This window comes from Procambarus clarkii, chromosome 59, assembly GCF_040958095.1.
Source record: "Procambarus clarkii isolate CNS0578487 chromosome 59, FALCON_Pclarkii_2.0, whole genome shotgun sequence".
Taxonomy (NCBI): Eukaryota; Metazoa; Arthropoda; class Malacostraca; order Decapoda; family Cambaridae; genus Procambarus; species Procambarus clarkii.
Genome location: NC_091208.1, coordinates 7,591,847 through 7,611,894, shown reverse-complemented (window position 1 = coordinate 7,611,894; position 20,048 = coordinate 7,591,847).

Genomic DNA, 20,048 nt, shown 5'->3' with positions numbered 1-20,048 from the left:
CACCTGTATGGGAGTCAGTGGTGCTCTGGGGATAGAGATGTTCGGTTTACTTGCCATCTGACATATATGACACTGTTTGACGTACTGTTTGACGCTAATTACCATACCTGGCCAGTAGTAGTCTTGACGGATTCCGTGGTAGGTCTTGTTAAATCCGTAGTGTGAGAGTGCTCCGTGGGCCAGGTGTAGAATAGTGGGCCGCAGGCTGGCAGGAATCACTAGTTGTTCGACGTTGGCCCAGTCGTCCTCCTCCTTCAGTTTACTGGGTCTATATCTGCGGTAGAGCAACTCGTTCTCTAGGAAGAACCCAGGAATACTGTCAGGTTGAGTCTCAGCCTGGAAGAATAATGGTGTCAAGGTAAGATCTTCCCTCTGTAACTTACGGAACTCCAACGTGGTCAGATTCAGGGGTAGTTTCTGAGGGTCTTGAGGGACAGCGGTAGCAGTAGAGTCAGCTGGCTGTGGTCGTGCAGCTTGTGCACGGGTGGTCACTAAAACCGGCGGAGAAATTTCATCACTCTCTTGAACCTTTGCTGGAACATACTCAAAGATGGGATTATCCATTACAGAGGTACACACCTGGGGTTTGTCCATGACGATCAGGTTGGTCGGTTGCAGGTCTTCTGCCAAGTCGTTGCCCAGGAGAAGTTGCACTCCAGGCATGGGAAAAGGCTTTTCCCTGATGGAGACTTGGACTTTTCCGGTCACGAAGGGACAATCCAGGTGGACTCTGGCGAGAGGATAAGGAGTGGTAGCAGTGAGGTCAGTGATGAAGACGGTTTCCCCGGTGTAGGCGATATTGGGCACAGCTGATTTCAAAATAATTGATTGAAGAGCCGCTGTGTCCCTCAAGATCTTCAGTTTGAAACGTGCCTCCGGATCTGAACCGTTGGTAGAGACAGTTCCAGTATACAGGTGTTTACTGAAAAGAAAAAGATCATTAACATGAACACCAACATTCATCACAGGCTTACCGGACTTAGGAGGAGTCTGTTTGGGTTTAGTGGATTCAGTATTTCCTTTGTATTGAGACTTACCACATTTATCTATGGTATGTCCATAGAGTCTACAATACTTACAATACAATTGCGAGCCAGCTTGATCGGTACTCACTTTCTCGTAACTGTACCAAGACTTCTTACTGGAAGGTGGTTCTGGTGACAGCCGGTGGATGAGGCTGTAAGTGTCAGCCGACTTAGCACACTTTAGGTAGTCGGTTTCTTCTTTATCTGCTAAATATAAACGGACAGAAGGCGGCACACGCCTCAAGAATTCTTCAACTAGCATGAGGTTGGCGAGTTCTGCAAAGGTAGAGACATGTGCTGCTTCCAGCCATTTCATAAAATATCTCCTTTTGGTATTAGCAAATTCTAGAAAGGTAGTGGTACTTGCCTTTAGGTGGTCACGGAATTTTCTTCGATAGCTTTCGGTGGAGAGAAGGTAGGCGTCCAACACTGCTTGTTTCAGAGTCTGGTAGTCATTCTCAGACGCCAAAGTACTGAGTGTAACTGCAGCTCTACCTGTGAGATGTACTCCGAGAAGGGTAGCTCATTCGTCGGCAGGCCAACTAAGTTGATTAGCAAGGGTCTCAAAGGTAGTGAAAAATACGTCAACTTCTGTCTCTACGAATGGTGGCATTAACTTACTTGCATGTGAGATATTGAAACTGACAGGAAGACTGGCGGTAGCTTGCTGGCGTTGAGTGAGGTGTGTAGTTTCCAACGCGAGTTCTGGTTGACGACATTCCATATCCATAGCAGCTTGTTGTTTGTCATGCTCGCGTTGTATCTCCAGGTGGCGTTGTTTTGCTTCAAGCTGTACTTTCTCACGTTCACGGAGTATTGCAATCTCACGTTCCTTGAGGGCGATTTCACGTTCCTGTTTTTCTTTCCTCAAGGCGGCTTCCTCTTTCCTCAGTTGTAGAGCTTCTTTTTCCAGGGCAGCTTCTCGTTCTTTTTCTTCCTTTCGTATGGCAGCTGCTTCCCTTTGCTGTTCTCGTTCGACCTTGGCAAGCTCTAGTTTGAGTTTCATCGTTGCCAAATCAGGTTTATCTGCAATAGAGTAAGTTTCGTGAGTTTCAGAGTCAATCTTACCTTCCTCTAAGAGATGATCCAGTAACAGGTTATGCAGTTCATTTTTATTGGCTCCATGGGGAACATCTAGTTGGTACTCATGTGCAAGAGCTTGTAATTCGATCCTCTTGGCATGACTTAAGGTCCCTATTTCACCTGCTGGATCTGCACGGAAAGCTTGGAGACGAAACATGGTGAAATTAGCAAATAAATGCACAACGAATATACTGTTGTGATATGGTGAATGTCAGAAACAAGACAACGTGGCAACTGGTACCTATCCTGTATAATCGTTAACAATTAATGTTAATTTCAAGATGGTAAATGATTAATAAATCAAGATCGCAGGAAATCTTGCACCCGGTACTCAATGTAAGAGGATAAGGGCAAGAAAATCCTACTAAATAAGCGAAACTGAGTTTCTAAAACAAATGAAACAGTTAATTGCCTCAAAAGTGAATTAGGTAGTCCAAGAATGTAGGCATACCTTGCCGAGTCTCTATAGGACATAAGCAAGTTTTTCCCACAGAAATGAAATATGATACTTACAGAATTAGCAAACTTTTGTGCTCTGAAAAAAGAAAGCTAATTCCCTACCAAGGTAAGTATCATCATCTCTGACCGACGTGTAGGGGTGCGAGGTGTCAACTGGTGACGAGAACTGCTGCTGAGGTCCCAATTCAGCAACTAAAGTTCGTGCAAGAGGAACTATGGCCCTCTTTATCCTCCTACCATCGGATTGCAGAAGATTAGGTGCTCTTGACCCAGGGACAGACCACAGTACCAGGGTACCAATATGATGATCTGCCAAAAATATGAGAAATATCCTAGGGACAAAAGATAGTAAATACGAGTAATAACACGGAGGGAGAGATGACCAATTAAGAGAATGACTGAGGCCTACAGTCACCACGTAATCCAAAGTTGTCTCACCTTCACCATACGCTACTCTCGGAATGCACAATACACACAGCACCATATGAAAATAAAATTGAATATTGAAAATAGTGAAAAGCTACTTTACCAAAGCCAAGTACGCTTACCACAAATTTCCGATCTGGTACTAGTACCTGAGTGAAGCTCCCGGACAGGCCCCCCTGAAATGTGACGGTAAATGTGTTGGAGTGTTGATGTTCGGCTGTTTTCAATAGCAGGGGGCAATGCCTCGTCACATTTACAGAAAAAAAAAATAGCTTGCCTGTTTGTCTGTGGTAAGGTAATGGGAAGACACACAAAACACAAAGTATAAACAATGAAATTTGATTTCTCTAGAAAACAAGATATGAATAAAGACAATCCCTTGGCTTATGTAAAATTCAAAACAAGTCAACAAACAAAACAACATGAATAATTAAGGGCTGTAAAATTTACTCTAAAACAAAATGAAGTGCAATACAATGGTAATAATATAATCAGGTGCTGAGAATACTGGCTTAAGCTGCCACCTCCCTTAGTACACCTCAGCCAGAGCTTTGTCTACCAGTGAGTGATGTCAACTCCAAAGAGCACAGAGATATTCTGAGGAGTACGGCGTGTGCTGGCCCAGACATCGACTCAGGTAGTGGCGTGAGTGCAGGTGCGGCGACACACCAGCCAATCAGGAGCAGGCAGGCGGAGAATGGGTAGTTTGCTCGTTGATGGCGGGCGGGAGCCGGTATGTCTGGTGGTGCAAGATACGCTTTGCTTCCTGGGCAAAACGTTTGGCGAAACTGGTGGAAGTATTTTCAATATAGTATCTTGTACTTGAATGACGTGAATTATGTAGGGAAGAGTAGGCTCAATCTCTCTTGAAAGAGATTATCGTCACAATATATATATATATATATATATATATATATATATATATATATATATATATATATATATATATATATATATATATATATGTCGTACCTAGTAGCCAGAACGCACTTCTCAGCCTACTATGCAAGGCCCGATTTGCCTAATAAGCCAAGTTTTCTTGAATTAATTGTTTTTCGACTGCCTAACCTACCTAACCTAACCTAACCTAACTTTTCCGGCTTCCTAACCAAACCTAACCCATAAAGATAGGTTTGGTTAGGTTAGGTAGGGTTGGTTAGGTTCGGTCATATATCTACGTTAATTTTACCTCAAACAAAAAAAAATTGACCTCATTCATAATGAAATGGGTAGCTCTCTCATTTTATAAGAAAAAAATTAGAGAAAATATATTAATTCAGGAAAACTTGGCTTATTAGGCAAATCGGGAATTGCATAGTATATATATATATATATATTTATATATATATATTTATATATATATATTTATATATATATATATATATATATATATATATATATATATATATATATATATATATATATATATATATATATATATATATATATATATATATATATATATATATATATATATATATATATATATATATATATATATATATATATATATATGACAATGTCAGACCACGGAGGAAAAATGAAACAGGAAATTTCCTTAAGTACTTTCGTATATTAAATACATCTTCAGAAGGTCTGTGGTAAGGTAATATACGAAAGTACTTAAGGAAATTTCCTGTTTCATTTTTCCTCCGTGGTCTGACATTGTCACATTCTTAATCACGTGTTTATTTTCGTGATATACACATATATATATATATATATATATATATATATATATATATATATATATATATATATATATATATATATATATATATATATATATATATATATATATATATATACAACTTTAGAACACTTTCCCACCAGGAGACTCGAACCCTAGCCAGCACAGAAGCCTTCCAGCAACTGGCATAACAGGTATGCCTTAACCCTCTCCACCACCTGCCCAGACCCTTAAAAGAGATGGTAATTTCGGAGTATTTAAATACACCAAAGATCACCACCTCCCAAGAGCACTAGAGCAAGTGAGGGGTCATTTAGACGTTAATTTCATCAAGTCCCTGTTAATATGGGAAGACACAGTGTCTATGCTTAAGGCACAACTCTCCTAAACACGAGAGTCAAGTATACAACTTTAGAACACTTTCCCACCAGAAAGAGTTTAGGAGAAGAGTTTGTGTTTAGGAGAGTTGTGCCTTAAGCATAGACACTGTGTCTTCCCATATTAACAGGGACTTGATGAAATTAACGTCTAAATGACCCCTCACTTGCTCTAGTGCTCTTGGGAGGTGGTGATCTTTGGTGTATTTAAATACTCCGAAATTACCATCTCTTTTAAGGGTCTGAGCAGGTGGTGGAGAGGGTTAAGGCATACCTGTTATGCCAGTTGCTGGAAGGCTTCTGTGCTGGCTAGGGTTCGAGTCTCCTGGTGGGAAAGTGTTCTAAAGTTGTATACTTGACTCTCGTGTTTAGGAGAGTTGTGCCTTAAGCATAGACACTGTGTCTTCCCATATTAACAGGGACTTAATGAAATTAACGTCTAAATGACCCCTCACTTGCTCTAGTGCTCTTGGGAGGTGGTGATCTTTGGTGTATTTAAATACTCCGAAATTACCATCTCTTTTAAGGGTCTGAGCAGGTGGTGGAGAGGGTTAAGGCATACCTGTTACGCCAGTTGCTGGAAGGCTTCTGTGCTGGCTAGGGTTCGAGTCTCCTGGTGGGAAAGTGTTCTAAAGTTGTATACTTGACTCTCGTGTTTAGGAGAGTTGTGCCTTATATATATATATATATATATATATATATATATATATATATATATATATATATATATATATATATATATATATATATATATATATATATAACTGAAAACTCACACCCCAGAAGTGACTCGAACCCATACTGCCAGGAGCAACACAACTGGTATGGACAGGGACGCCTTAATCCACTTGACCATCACAACCGGACAAAAGGAAGTGATAGCCGAAGCTATTTGAACCACTTCCCCGCCGGCTCTCGGATGGTAATCTTGGGCATAGCATTTTATCAAATCACTTCATTCTTTGGGGCACACGTGAGGAACACAAATGCGAACAAGCCTGAATGGTCCCCAGGACTATATGCAACTGAAAACTCACACCCCAGATGTGACTCGAACCCATACTGCCAGGAGCAACACAACTGGTATGTACAGGGATGCCTTAATCCATTGGACCATCACGACCGGACAAAAGGAAGTGATAGCCGAAGCTATTTGAACCACTTCCCTGCCGGCACTCGGATGGTAATCTTGGGCATAGCATTTTATCAAATCACCTCATTCTTTGGGGCACACGTGAGGAACACAAATGCGAACAAGCCTGAATGGTCCCCGGGACTATATGCAACTGAAAACTCACACCCCAGAAGTGACTCGAACCCATACTGCCAGGAGCAACACAACTGGTATGTACAGGGACGCCTTAATCCACTTGACCATCACGACCGGACAAAAGGTTTCAGTTGCATATAGTCCTGGGGACCATTCAGGCTTGTTCGCATTTGTGTTCCTCACGTGTGCCCCAAGGAATGAGGTGATTTAATAAAATGCTATGCCCAAGATTACCATCCGAGTGCCGGCGGGGAAGTGGTTCAAATAGCTTCGGCTATCACTTTCTTTTGTCCGGTCGTGATGGTCAAGTGGATTAAGGCGTCCCTGTACATACCAGTTGTGTTGCTCCTGGCAGTATGGGTTCGAGTCACTTCTGGGGTGTGAGTTTTCAGTTGCATATAGTCCTGGGGACCATTCAGGCTTGTTCGCATTTTTTATATATATATATATATATATATATATATATATATGTATATATATATATATATATATATATATATATATATATATATATATATATATATATTATTAAATATGACCGAAAAAGTAAGATTAATAATTCTAACACGAATTTTCTCAATCTTTCGTACATTACGCTTCACTGTTGGAGGTAAATAAAAAATCACTTCTCCAAAATTCATTTTTATTTCTAGTCTGACGCGACACGGGCGCGTTTCGTAAAACTTATTACATTTTCAAGGACTTCACAAATACACAACTGATTAGAACTTACGTATCTCTGATTTTATATCTACATTTGAGTGAGGTGGGAGGGGTGATGTGGCATTAACACAAGACAGAACAAGAGGGGATATTAATAGGGTATTAAAAGTATCAACACAAGACAGAACAGAAACAATGGGTATTGAATAGAAGTGTTTGTAGAAAGCCTATTGGTCCATATTTCTTGATGCTTCTATATTGGAGCGGAGTCTTGAGGTGGGTAGAATATAGTTGTGCAATAATTGGCTGTTGATTGCTGGTGTTGACTTCTTGATGTGTAGTGCCTCGCAAACGTCAAGCCGCCTGCTATCGCTGTATCTATCGATGATTTCTGTGTTGTTTACTAGGATTTCTCTGGCGATGGTTTGGTTATGGGAAGAGATTATATGTTCCTTAATGGAGCCCTGTTGCTTATGCAACAGGGCTCCATTAAGGAGCCCTGTTGCATAAGCAACATAAGCCTATATATATATGTGTTATATATATATACAACACATATATATATGTGTTGCATAAGCCCTGTTGCATAAGCAACACATATATATATGTGTTGCTTATGCAACACATATATATATATATATATATATATATATATATATATATATATATATATATATATATATATATATATATATATATGTGTGTGTGTGTGTGTGTGTGTGTGTGTGTGTATATATATTCTCTTACTCTGTTGGTAGTCCTCCCCGCTTGGCCCCTATGAGTGTACACGTCCTGGGAGTTCAGCTTTTAGAGGTTTGTTTGGCAGACTTGGGCGCCGGTTCGCAGTACCCTGCCTGGGTTTTCCTTAGCGTGTAACCAAGGCTAAGGGCCCTGGAAAACCCCACTGGGGCTTTGTGGTCCTATGGATGTGACCCCTGAGTCCCCCCCTCGCGTCTTGCAAGTTGGAAGGTTGCTCTGTCTCCTTGTTTCAGTGTGACACTCAACACGTTTTGCCTCCGCAATGCTGCCTGTTAGGTCGGTGATTGTTTTGACCCGGAGTCGTGCGACGTGTGTTGTCTGTACGTACTCCAGTTCACTTAGGCCACTGATAATGATATGCGGGTGCAGGCTGATATGGTGTTGCATGCTCGATTTAGGTTGCTGCAATGCGCTCGGTTGGTTGTAACCTCGGATGCCCCGAGACTGCCCAGTTTTGAATATAGGGACCCAGACTTGGGGGTTAGAGTCACCTCGGCTCTGGTTCCATCCGCCCCACCTAGTCCTTCCCCTTCTTTCGTTCATTCAGTCCCTCCCTCTCTTGCTTTCAGCTCCAAAACGTCTGAGGGTTTTGTAGTTGGGGCAGGGTTTAGTTGATGTTAAGACTCGGGCAGTCTCTGGGGTGGCCCCTTCTAGGATTGGGGCAGAGGCATTCGAGCCTGGTCCTTCTGCTGGAGCTTCTGGGTCTGGCCAGTGGGCCCCCTACGTTCCTGTTTTTTTCTGCAGCTCCAGCCTTTCTTTAGAGATGGGGAATTTGGAGGCTGACTCGGCCCCAGGTCCTCAGGGCGAGGTTCCCAAGGTTGGCTTGGAGGCCTTGGGCCCCCATTGGACCCCGCTTGGGTTTTCCTGCCCTCCGAGCGGGGCTTGGTGTTACAAGGAGAGGGGTTCTCTTTCGCTCCCTCCGTGTACGAATTGGATTTGGTGTCCATCCCTCCCCGGGTTCAGTTCTGCGATTACGCAGGTTCTTCGGTTCCGTCCTTCCGGAGGTTTCCAGCTTCCCACGTCTCATCTTCTGATGTGAGGAAAGCCTTGGGGGCTTACCTCCTGCTCGACCCGGATTATGCCTATGTGATGGATCCGCGTTCCTCTGTGTACGGCTCTCCTGGTTCGTACTGGGTTCGTTATGAGGTTCCAGAGTCGTCCCGATGGCAGACTGTCCTCTTTTTTCGCTGAAGGCTTGGCACACGTTCTGTCGGTCCTGCGCGCTTGAGTGGCGTGAGACTCGGTCAGCATTTCAGGTTTTCCTGGGGGGCGACTTCGAGCACCTCTGTCATGGAAAAGTTACTTGTCATGGGGTGTATGATGTGTTACTCAGAAGGGCCAATAGCTAGAATCAAGATATATAAAAAATAGTGGGATAGATAGGCCCGGCCCCCAACGAACATGGGTTCCTGTTAATGCTTCAAGGTTTTAGAATGCAGGTCTGCTGTCTAGTATACAATCACTTACACCACTTCAACAGGATTAATGGATACCCCTCAAAAACTAATTTATTTATTAAACCCTCTACTAACCCCCAAATACATTACAATAAAAAAACATTTTACCACACTATTTTACGTTAACTACCTTGGTCCACATAGACAGGATACAAGGCTTTCACTTGGAAAAAACTAGGGTAAAAGACTACTTTAAGAGAGGCACTCGAAAAGCTCGAAGCAGCCTGGGGTAGATAAGCATCATGTGGTACCCTAGTCACAATGGAATACACTTAGGGATGCCCAAAACACTGGCTTATACTACACAATACTTATAATTAAAACACACACATCTAGCCAGTAACACGGTTACACAGGGTTATACATAACTCAGAGAATCACTGTAGACTAAGGTAAGGGAAAGAAAGAAGGAAGAGGAGAATGGAAACAGAGCCACACAGGGAAGATGTTGCCACAAGCACAGCCAGACCAGAGAAGACCGAAGGAGCCTTCAGTCCCCGAGCTCCCCAAGTTGTTGTTGTCGGGAAGATAACCTAGCTGATCGTGCAGCTACAAACCGTACAAGTATTCATCGGCCTTCGTTTCTAGTTACTTTAATAGTTCTAAGAATAGCTGATAACTAGTTCAATATTATTTTTAATAGACAACAAGCTCAAAGTCTGAATGCTCTGTGAGAAACAAGATTCATCTTACGTTTGGTAAGGATGATGGGAATACTGCAGAACCAAGCTTTAAGGGGTCCTGCATGTAATTGTTATTGTAATTTACTATCCTTCTCGCGTGATCCAATCCTATCAATTAATGTAAAGTAATTATTTTGAATACAATTTGACCTCTGGTTTCCACCTAAGGAACCCAAGGTCGTAACACTCCTCCTCCTTTCAGAGAAAAATAATGTGGCTACTAGAATAGTAGTCATATTATTTGTAAGAGCATACAGAGAATAAAAAGGAAAATCTATGCAATAAAAGAAAATCAATCAAAAACTAAAATTTCCCTGCAAGAAAAAGCACAGAGGAATTCTCTGAAAGAAAAAGCACACAAAAATAAATTTTCTGAAAGAAAAAGCACACGCAAAAAAAACCGGGGAAGTCAATAAATTTGACATGGAATATTTAATGTCACAGGAGAACCTAAAAAAATAACTAAAGCATGACAGTTGGTATATGGCTTCCTGTGGCTCAGATGAATGTTATTCAGGCAACCTGGACAAAGCATCGGCTATCACGTTGAGCCAGCCCGGTAGGTGGGTAATGGAAAGACTGAAGTCCTGTAGGTACAATGCCCACCTGAGAATGCATTTATTTTTCCCCTTCATCTGGTTTTAGAACACTAGTGGGTTATGGTCCATGTACACTTCCACTATATTTCCCATTAGATATACTTCAAACTTTTTACATGTTAACACTAGTGCCAACGCTTCTTTTTCTATCACTGAATAATTACGTTGCGCCTTTTCAAATTTCACAGAGTAATAGTATACTGGGTGGTACATTTGAGCATCCCCAGTTTGCAACAACACTGCACCAGCACCCGAGTCAGACATGAATTTTAAACAGTCAGTCGAACCTTGGACTAGCAAGCACTGAGGCGGAAGCTAAGATCAATTTCAAATTTTTAATCGCCTCTGTACAGTCTGTTGACCACTTAAATTTAACGGCCATTCGCAAAAAGTCCATGAGAGGAGTGGCGACACTGGAAAAGTTCTGACAAAAGCGTCGGTAGTATGTGCACATAAACCTTTGAATGTGCTTTTTAGACCGGAGCACTGGATACTCCAGAATGGCAGTGACTTTATCTTGCCGAGGTAACATTTTTCCTTTGCCCACTTCATAACCGAGATACGTCACTGTGCCTTGGCCAAAATGACACTTTTTTGCACTTAGAGTTAAAATTGCACTTTTCAGAACTGTGAACAACTGGCATAACCTAGCTATGTGGTCAGCCCAATTACTATCAGAGAGCACAATGTCATCTAAATACGCCCAACAATTTACCACATTTGCGAGCAGAGTTCATTAGCCTCTGGAACGTTGCAGGGGCATTATGCAAGTCGAACGGTAACTCTTGATACTCGAAGACACCATACACCATCGGGTGTTATGAACGCAGTTAGTTGCTTGGCACAACGGTGAGCGGGATCTGATAGTATCCTCTCGAGAGATCGAATTTCGAGACGTACGTAGCGTTTCCGATCTCGTCGATGCAGTCTTCTAGGAGGGGCAGCGGATAGGCATCCACAATGGTCACCTTGTTGAGCTACCGATAGTCGGTGTATAATCGCCAGGAGCCGTCTGGTTTGGGGACCAAAAGGCAGGGCGAGCACCAAGAGCCCTGGCTCAACCGGATGAGGCCGTGCTGGAGCAGGAAGTCGACCTCTTTCAGTGCGATGGCCTTCTTTTCCGGACTCATCCGATAGGGTTGAAGGCGAATGGGGGGTGTAGTCCGTCAACTCGACATCATGGTAGATGGCATCAGTCTGGGTCGGGACCTTCCTGAACAGACTGAAGAATTCGTCAAGCAACGACTGCACCTCCTCACGTTGGGCTATCTGCAAATGGGACAATCCCTTCTCCACAGCATTCACAGAACTAGAATTATTGAAAATGAGATTAGTGGGGTCCCCAGAACAATCATCCCTTCCCTCACTGGAAAAGGAAACATTGGTTAGTGCGACGGGCCTGGGGCCCTGGAACTTCTTCAGACGGTTCAAGTGTACCAGCATCACCTGGTTACGCTTGTCAGAGTGCCTTACTTTGTACGTGAGGTCCCCAACCTTTTCTGTCACAATATAGGGGCCTTCGTACTTGTGAGACATATTGTTCCCTTGTCGAGGCTTTAATGCCAGGACAGGGTCACCAGGCTGAAATACCCGCAACTTAGCCTTAACATCGTGTCGTTCTTTCATATTTTCTTAGGCCTTCCCAAGATATTTTAGTGCCAACGCCTTGCAGTCACTGAGTCTCTGGTGGTATTGCTCAAAGAAAGCCGAACCTTCGGTCAACGTTACGTTCCCTAAAAGATTGTCCTGTAACATTTGTAAGGGTCTACGAACCCTTATGGCCAAAGACTAACTCAAAAGGAGAACAACCCAGTGAACCTTGTAACCCCTCTCGCAGCAAACAAAACATAAGGCAGGTTCTCATCCCAATATTTGTGGGAATTCTCGCACGATGTCTTCAGCATCTGCTTAAGGGTTTGATGGAACCGCTCAATTACCCCCTGACTCTCTGGATGGTATGGGCTGGAAACCTTATGAGTTATTCCATGGTCCTTACAGAATTGTTCAAAAGTGTCAGACCTAAAAATAGTACCATTGTCGATTTGCACGACCCGAGGCAGTCCAAAAGTTGAAAAAAATTGCAACATACGAGCAACAACAGTCTTTGCTCGGATGTTCCTTACAGCAAAAGCCTCAGGGTAACGGGTCGTGATACACATCAACGTGATTAAGTAAATATTACCAGACTTAGTTCTAGGTAATGGACCAACACAGTCCATTACCACATGGGAAAATGGTTCCTCACGACAATAGGCCTTAGAGGAGCTTTACGTGGTGTTTGGTTTGGTTTCCCAACAAGCTGACAAGGAATACACGAGTTACAAAATTTTGCCACATCGCTTTTCAGCTTGGGCCAGAAGAAATATTTAAAAATTTTGTGATAGGTGATATTAATACCTTGATATGCCCCCATAGGATCATCATGAGCAGCTGCCAAAACTTTCTCTCTATAGCAGATAGGCAACATAACTTGGTGGACTATCTCCCACTCATTTGACAAGGGAGAACTCTGTGGTCTCCATTTTGTCATCAAAGCCTGATCATTGTAATTGTACCCGGTTGCTGCATATACAATCTCCTCTTTAGAGAGAGCTACATCGTGACATTCTGCAAGACTCGGATCAGCTTTCTGTAAATAACTCAAGGATGCATCCATGCCTGGGTCAGATGCCATTGGCCGAGGCTCAACAGTGTTCTCCACCTCCTCACTACTTTCGGTAGGAGGCGATGGTAGGCTCTTCACAGTGTCCTCGGCTTCGTCATCGAGTCGGGTCATGAATATGTCCGCAAGGTCCACTAGGCTTTCCCCCCTCGGAAAGTTCCTCGTGTCCTCGGGATTTCCCACCTTGGCAACCACAGGGCTGCCCTTACATTTAAGTCCCATAGACTTGGTCACCGCGCATGCAGGGTAGACAACATTATCCTCTGCAGTGGGTAGATCCAGGGAAACCTTAGGGGTAGGCAACATAATAGGCAGTCTGGAGTCCCCTACCTTATCCCCTGATAAATTATTACCCAATATTACATCAACATTAGGGAAAGGTAGGTAAGAAGTGACTCCGACTGTACAAACACCCTTGTGGAAATCAGATTCCTGGGTAACCTTATGGAGGGGTACTGCTCCAGTATCACTAGTGACACCCTCGACCAGTACTACCTCTCCAGTGTCGAGAGTGTTGGCACCTTGTAACGCACTCTCCAAGATTAAAGTCTGGATGGCACCGGTGTCTCGGAAGATCATCGCGTCCTCCAGGAATATCCCTCAGACAACAAAAAATTTCCTTTCGATAAGAATGGGGTAAGCAGGTCCAACCACTGTGGGTTGGAGGTCTTACTCCCTAACCCTTCAGAAGGCCTCAAGCCCTGTGTCACAACAAGAGCATTGGGTCTTTTTTCCGGGTGCAGTTGCCAACAAGGGCTAGTAATGTGGTTTGCACGTTTACAGTGACTACAGACTCGTCGGGGAGAAGAGACATTACTAACAAGATTGCCCCTTGGTTCCCCCTTAGGTGCCGTGGGGTTAGACAATTTAACAGGGTTAGTTTTGTCTGAAAGAGAAGGTGCATTAGTTATAGGGTTAGAATGGACTGGTCTGGACTGGCTGTGGGTATAAGTTTTGTTACTATATGGGCTAAAATGATTTTTGTTGGGCCTTTTGCCCTCCCACTGGTAGTTTTCTACCATCTTGGCCAAATCCATAATACTAGTATCTACCTCCGTCCGCTCTCTAAGGGACCGTGCTACATGCTCTGGCATATTATCTATAAAGTTCTCCATTAAAACGAAATTTTTGAGTGCCTCGTCTGTTTTGGCATTAGCCGAGCGAATCCATTTTTCGAACAGTCTGATTTGATCATTTGCAAATTCAGTGAGAGGTTGGTTGTAAGTAGGCCTACAGTTGCAATAAACTTGGCGATGAGCTTGAGGCGTAATTTCATAGGCCCTCAAAATCCGTTCCCTGACTTTACTATAATCAAAACAATCGCAGTCAGGCATGTTTATAAAATTATCTTGGGCTTTACCTCTAAGTCTTCCCTGTAGGATTTTCACCCACTCTTCCTCTGGTCAGTTCAAGAACATGGCCATCTCTGAAAATGGTTGAAAAACTTTCAGGGTCTTACTCTGAAAATTCAGGCAAGTTATGCTTTTTATCATAATGCCTGGGGTTTCAATTCCCGGTAGGTGGTGGTACATTGACATTGCCTCTAATTTTTGCCTCCTCAGTTTCGAGCCTTTGCTCCTCCACCCTAGCATTTGGTTCTGCCACTCTTGCTCGGCTAGTTTTAATCGGGCCAGCTGTAATTCAAATTCTATCCTGCTAGATTCATTTTCAGCTGGACTGGCCTGGCATAAAATAGTATCACTTGCCAATAGGCCTTGGTTTATGCAATGCTGTAAAATTTCACTTGTCAGGGCTCCACTGTTTTGCAGCTACCTCTAACTCAAGGCCAAATTCCTTGCCTAACAACACTAAATTAGCTTTGGTAAGCTTCTTGATCTCTACTACTGAAGGTGCCTTTGCCAGTTCCTGCAATATAGCCTCCATCACTAATTATTTTAGCTCCTAGCCAAAGTAAAAATAAAAATAAAAATTGGGAAAAAAAAATTTGCACGGCTTCTATCACAAGGCCACACTAACCTCAATCGTGAAGAGATCCAGCTGGGTGTCCAGTCAGTGCAATATGTATCCTTAGTTAGTTGATCTGGACCCTAGGCTACCACACAACCGTTCTTTGGAATTCAATAATTTTAGTTGCGGCACTCAAAAATCTAATTTTTTACAATTTATGTATAATTAATTCACTCCCGGTCAGGCCAACCACTTGTTATGGGAAAGATACTTGACATGGGGTGTATGATGTGTTACTCAGAAGGGCCAATAGCTAGAATCAAGATGTATTAAAAATATTGGGATAGATAGGCCCGGCCCCCAAGGAACATAGGTTCCTGTTAATGCTTCATAGTTTTAGAATACAGGTCTGATATCTAGTATACAATCACCTGCACTTCAACAGGATTAATGGATACCCCTCAAAAACTAACTTATTTATTAAACCCTCTACTAACCCTCCCATATAAGTTACTATAAAAAAAACACTTTACCACACTACCTTACGTTAACTACCTTGGTCCACATAGACAGGATACAAGGCTTACACTTGGAAAAAACTAGGGTAAAGTCTACTTGAAGAGAGGCACTCGAAAAGCTCGAAACAGCCTGGGGTAGATAAGCCCCATGTGGTACCCTAGTCGCAACGGAATACACTTAGGGATGCCCAAAACACTGGCTTATACTACACAGTACTTATAAATAAAACACACACACCAAGCCAGTAACACGGTTACATAGGGTTATACTCAACTTAGAGAATCACTGTAGACTAAGGTAAGGGAAAGGGAGAAGGAGGAGGAGAATGGAGACAGAGCCACACAGGGAAGATGTTGCCACAAGCACAACCAGACCAGAGAAGATCGAAGGAGCCTTCAGTCCCCGAGCTCCCCAAGTCGTTGTTGCCGGGAAGATAACCTAGCTGATCGTGCAGCTACAAACCATACATGTCTTCACCGGCCTTCATTACTAGTTACTTTAATAGTTCTAAGAATAGCTGATAACTAGTTCAATATTATATTTAATAGTCAACAAGCTCAGAGTCTGAATGCTCTGTGAGAAACAAGATTCATCTTACGTTTGGTAAGGATGACGGGAATACTGCAGAACCAAGCTTTAAGGGGTCCTGCATGTAATTGTTATTGTAATTGACTATCCTTCTCACATGATCCAATCCTATCAATTAATATAAAGTAATTATTTATTGACCTCTGATTTCCATCTAAGGAACCCAGAGTCGTAACAATCTCAATGTTTGTTTGTTCGCCACTGCCCTTTCGTGGAATGTTGGTGTCATGCGGCTTCACATGCAGGTTCCTTCCCGTTCGGCTGCCTTGGTGGTGGAGGATTTGCATACTCGTGGCCTGCTTGCTTTGGCCCTGCGGTTCTTTTCCATCCATGAGCTGTCCTCGGACTGGCTTGAATTGGATGTGGGGGCGCTTAGGGCTGCTGCAGGGTCCGGTGTGCTGCCCTCCATGGTGCGGGCGTCGTCTGCTTTGCTGAAGCTCTTCGAGCCACTCCTCCGGGATGTGGTTTCGCGGTTTTATGCTTCTCACCTTGCCTGTCAGCAGGCGATGCTGGCTTCTTCCTTGGATTCCACTTGGGCCCTGGCTCTTCGAGTGTCTTCTCCTTTTTGTCCGTTGCTGTTTGCTGAGTCTGCTGTGGTGCAGTACCTGCAGGCGACCTCGGTTAGTTGTCGGCCTATGTCGGAGTTGTTGTTGATCCTGAGGGGTTCGTGGGGAGGCCCTTCCCGGAAAGGTCGTGCCTGGACTCTAGGTTCTTCTTGTCATTGTAGGCACCGGTGTCAGATTCAGGACTGGCGCAGCCTACGGTTCCGGCTGTTTCAGGTCGGTGCGGGGATCGCCCTGTTCACCGCTTAGGTTCTCACAAGGTGCGTTGGCCCTTTTACGGTTCGTCGCGTTGACGGGGCAATGCGGGGGTGGCTTGTCCTGTTTGCTCGTGCCTGGTCCCACGAATCGTGGGCTTTTCGAGTCGTTTCGTGTGGCCTGTGGTGGAGTTAGGTGGCTCCTCCTCCCTTCGGGGGTTCGAAGTTGGTGGGGCAGGCCTCTTCTCCTGTGCTCTGACAGGTCATCTTGGAGTGGATTCGCCTGGGCGTGGTCGAAATGATGTTGTCCATCAGGTGGGTTTCCCGCCTGTTTCCGGTCCCGAAACAGGACTGCGCAGACCTCCGGGTTCATTCTGAGCTTGTCCCGTCTGAACCCGTGGGTTTATTGCCCCTCCTTCCGGATGACTACTCTATCTCAGGTCCGTCTTCGGTTGGAGCTGGGCGCTTGGATGGTGTCCCTGGACCTCAAGGACGCGTATTGGCACATCTCGGTTCATCTGTTGTTCAGAGACTTTCTCGGTTTTGTTGTGGGGCATCAGGGTTACCGCTTTTAATGTCTTCCCTTCGGGTTGAATTTGGCCCCTAGCGTTTTTACACGCCTTACTCGGGTCGTGGTGTCCTGCCTGCGTCTGTTAGGTGTTCGGGTTCTGGCCTACCTCAGTGACAGACTAGTTTGGGTTCCCAGCCAGTCTGCGTGTCTGCTTGCCAGGGATTTGGTTCTTTCCCTGCTCGCTGGGTTCGGGTTCTTGGTGAACTGGAGGAAGTCCCATCTGTTTCCCACTCAGGTTCGGTCTTCGCTGGATCTGGTTTGGGACACTTGCATCGCTTCCTTGTCTCTGCCTCCGGAGGCTCTGCTTCCCTTGTGGTCCCGCCTTCGTCTGTTTCTGAGGGGTTCCCAGGTCATGCGGGAGATGCTCGAGAGTTTGTGCAGGAGCCTGAACTTTACCATGATGGTCTACCCGCCGGGTCGGGTGTGGCTTCGTCGGCTGTTCTGATTTCTTCGGGGATGTCCCGCCTCTCTCACAACCATTAGGTTCGGCCACCGGGGGTGTTGATTCAGTTGCTGCATCACCGGCTTCTTCTTTTGGTTTTTCAGGGTTCAGTGCCTTGGCTCCTACCCGAGCCCTCGCTCGATGTGTTTATGGACGCTTCATCTCTTGGCAAGGGCTTTGTTATCAGTGGCCACCAGGCCGGCCAGAGGCGGTGGGGTCCATCCTTCCGTCGGGCTCACAGCATGGCCAGGAAGTTCACGGCGGTGTGGATGTCGCTCCAGAGGGTTCGAGTCGCTCGTGGATCGACGATCCGGCTCCATTCGGATTGCTCCTTGGTGGTTCATTGCCTGAACCGAGGGAGTTCGATGCAGTCCTTGGCTCTTTGGGGCTGGTCTTTTTGGGTGACTCGTTTGCTGAGTTTTCGGGGTTTGGCACACCTAGTGGTTCACGTCCGGGGGGATGTCCAACGTCCTGGCGCATGGACTGTCTCGTTTCTTTCCCCTTTCCATGGAATGGACGGTCGACGCCGACTCCTTCAGTTGGCTGTGCCAGACGTTCGGGACTCCGGACGTGGATCTCTTCACGTTGGTGTGATCGAGGCGTCTCCTGGTGTACGTGGCGCCCTTTCCCGACTGCGAGGTTATCAGGGTCGACCCCTTCAGGCAGGACTTGGCGAGGTGGGGTTACCTGTATCTTTTTCCCATGTTTCAGATGTTGCTGCAGGTCCTGACTCGCTTGGAGACTTACCAGGGAAGAGTTGTCGTTCTGGCTCCTTTGTCGCCGGCCCAGCCCTGGTTTTAGGTGCTGCTTGCTCAGTGTCCGAACCCGAGGATCTTCCCGCGGCTCCACCTTTTTCAGCGAATCGGTTCAGCCCAGTACGAGGCTGTTTCGATCTTCACCTCGAGTCTTCGCGTCTGGAGTTTTTGACTAAGGTTTATCATCACTTGTATGGTGCACAGGTGGCTTCGTTGTTGGTCTCCCACCTACGTGCTTCGTCTCGGCGAGAGTATGAAGTTTCCTGGCGGTCTTTCCGGTTCTTCCTATCACTGTGTAGGTATTCTTCGGTCTCTGATGGGGTTGTTCTGTCCTTTCTCTCTTGGTTGTTCCAGGACTGTCATCTTATGCCCAATACTGTCGCCTCGTATCATGTGGCATTGATGGAAGCGCTTCAGCTTGCTTTCGGTGTTGATGTTACTTCTGCCCCGTTCTGCAAACTGTCACAGGTGCTGTTTCACCTCCGGCCTGCTCATGTGCTTCCTTAGCCATCCTGGTCTTTGGACCGGGTGCTCTCGTTTCTCTCTTCTCCTCCTTTTCTTGTGGCCCTTTCCGTTTGTGATTGTTTTTATAAAGCTCTATTTCCTATTGGCACTGGCCTCTGGGGGTTGGGTCAGGGAGCTTCATGATCTCCTCCAACGCATGGGTTTCTGCTCCTTCGGTACTGGTGGTCGTTTTGTTCGGTTGTAGCCGTCTCCTTTTCTGGCGAAGAATGAAACGGTTGTTTTGGAGGGGGCCTTGGGTTGTTGATGCTTGGTTGGTCAGGTCGGGATGCATCAGGTGTTGTGTCCGGTTGCGGCTCTCAACCATTATTTGCGCGCCATGGCTTCGGTGGCTGGGGATATGCTATGGGTTGACCCAGTTTCCCTTCTTCCCTATTCCCTGGCTCGGGTCTCTCAGGTTGTCCGCAGGGTTGTTAAGTCTAGCCAGCCTGCGGTTTATCCCCGTGCCCATGACGTGCCTAAGTTTGCTGCTTTGGCTGCCGTGTTTGGCAACATGTCCTGGGTTGACATTCGGGCGCAGGCTCTTTGGAGGTCAAACAGGGTCCTGGTTGCTCGCTACCTTGTGAATATTCCGGGGCCAGGTAGGGCCTGCGTTGCCTTGGGTTGGCGATTGCCGCCAGTTGTCTCGACTTCGTGCTGAGGAGTGAGGACGAACTGCCTCCCGAGGTAAGTCCCTGTTTTTCATTATCTCTGGGTAGTTAGCTCTGGAGAGCCGACGGGGCTCCCCCAAGAACACCAGCGTTGAATGTAATGAAATGCCATTTTCTGGGTGAGTTCGGAGGCTCCATGCCATCCCTCCCTCCCTCCGGTCTGCGGTGTTTTATGCGTTTTTT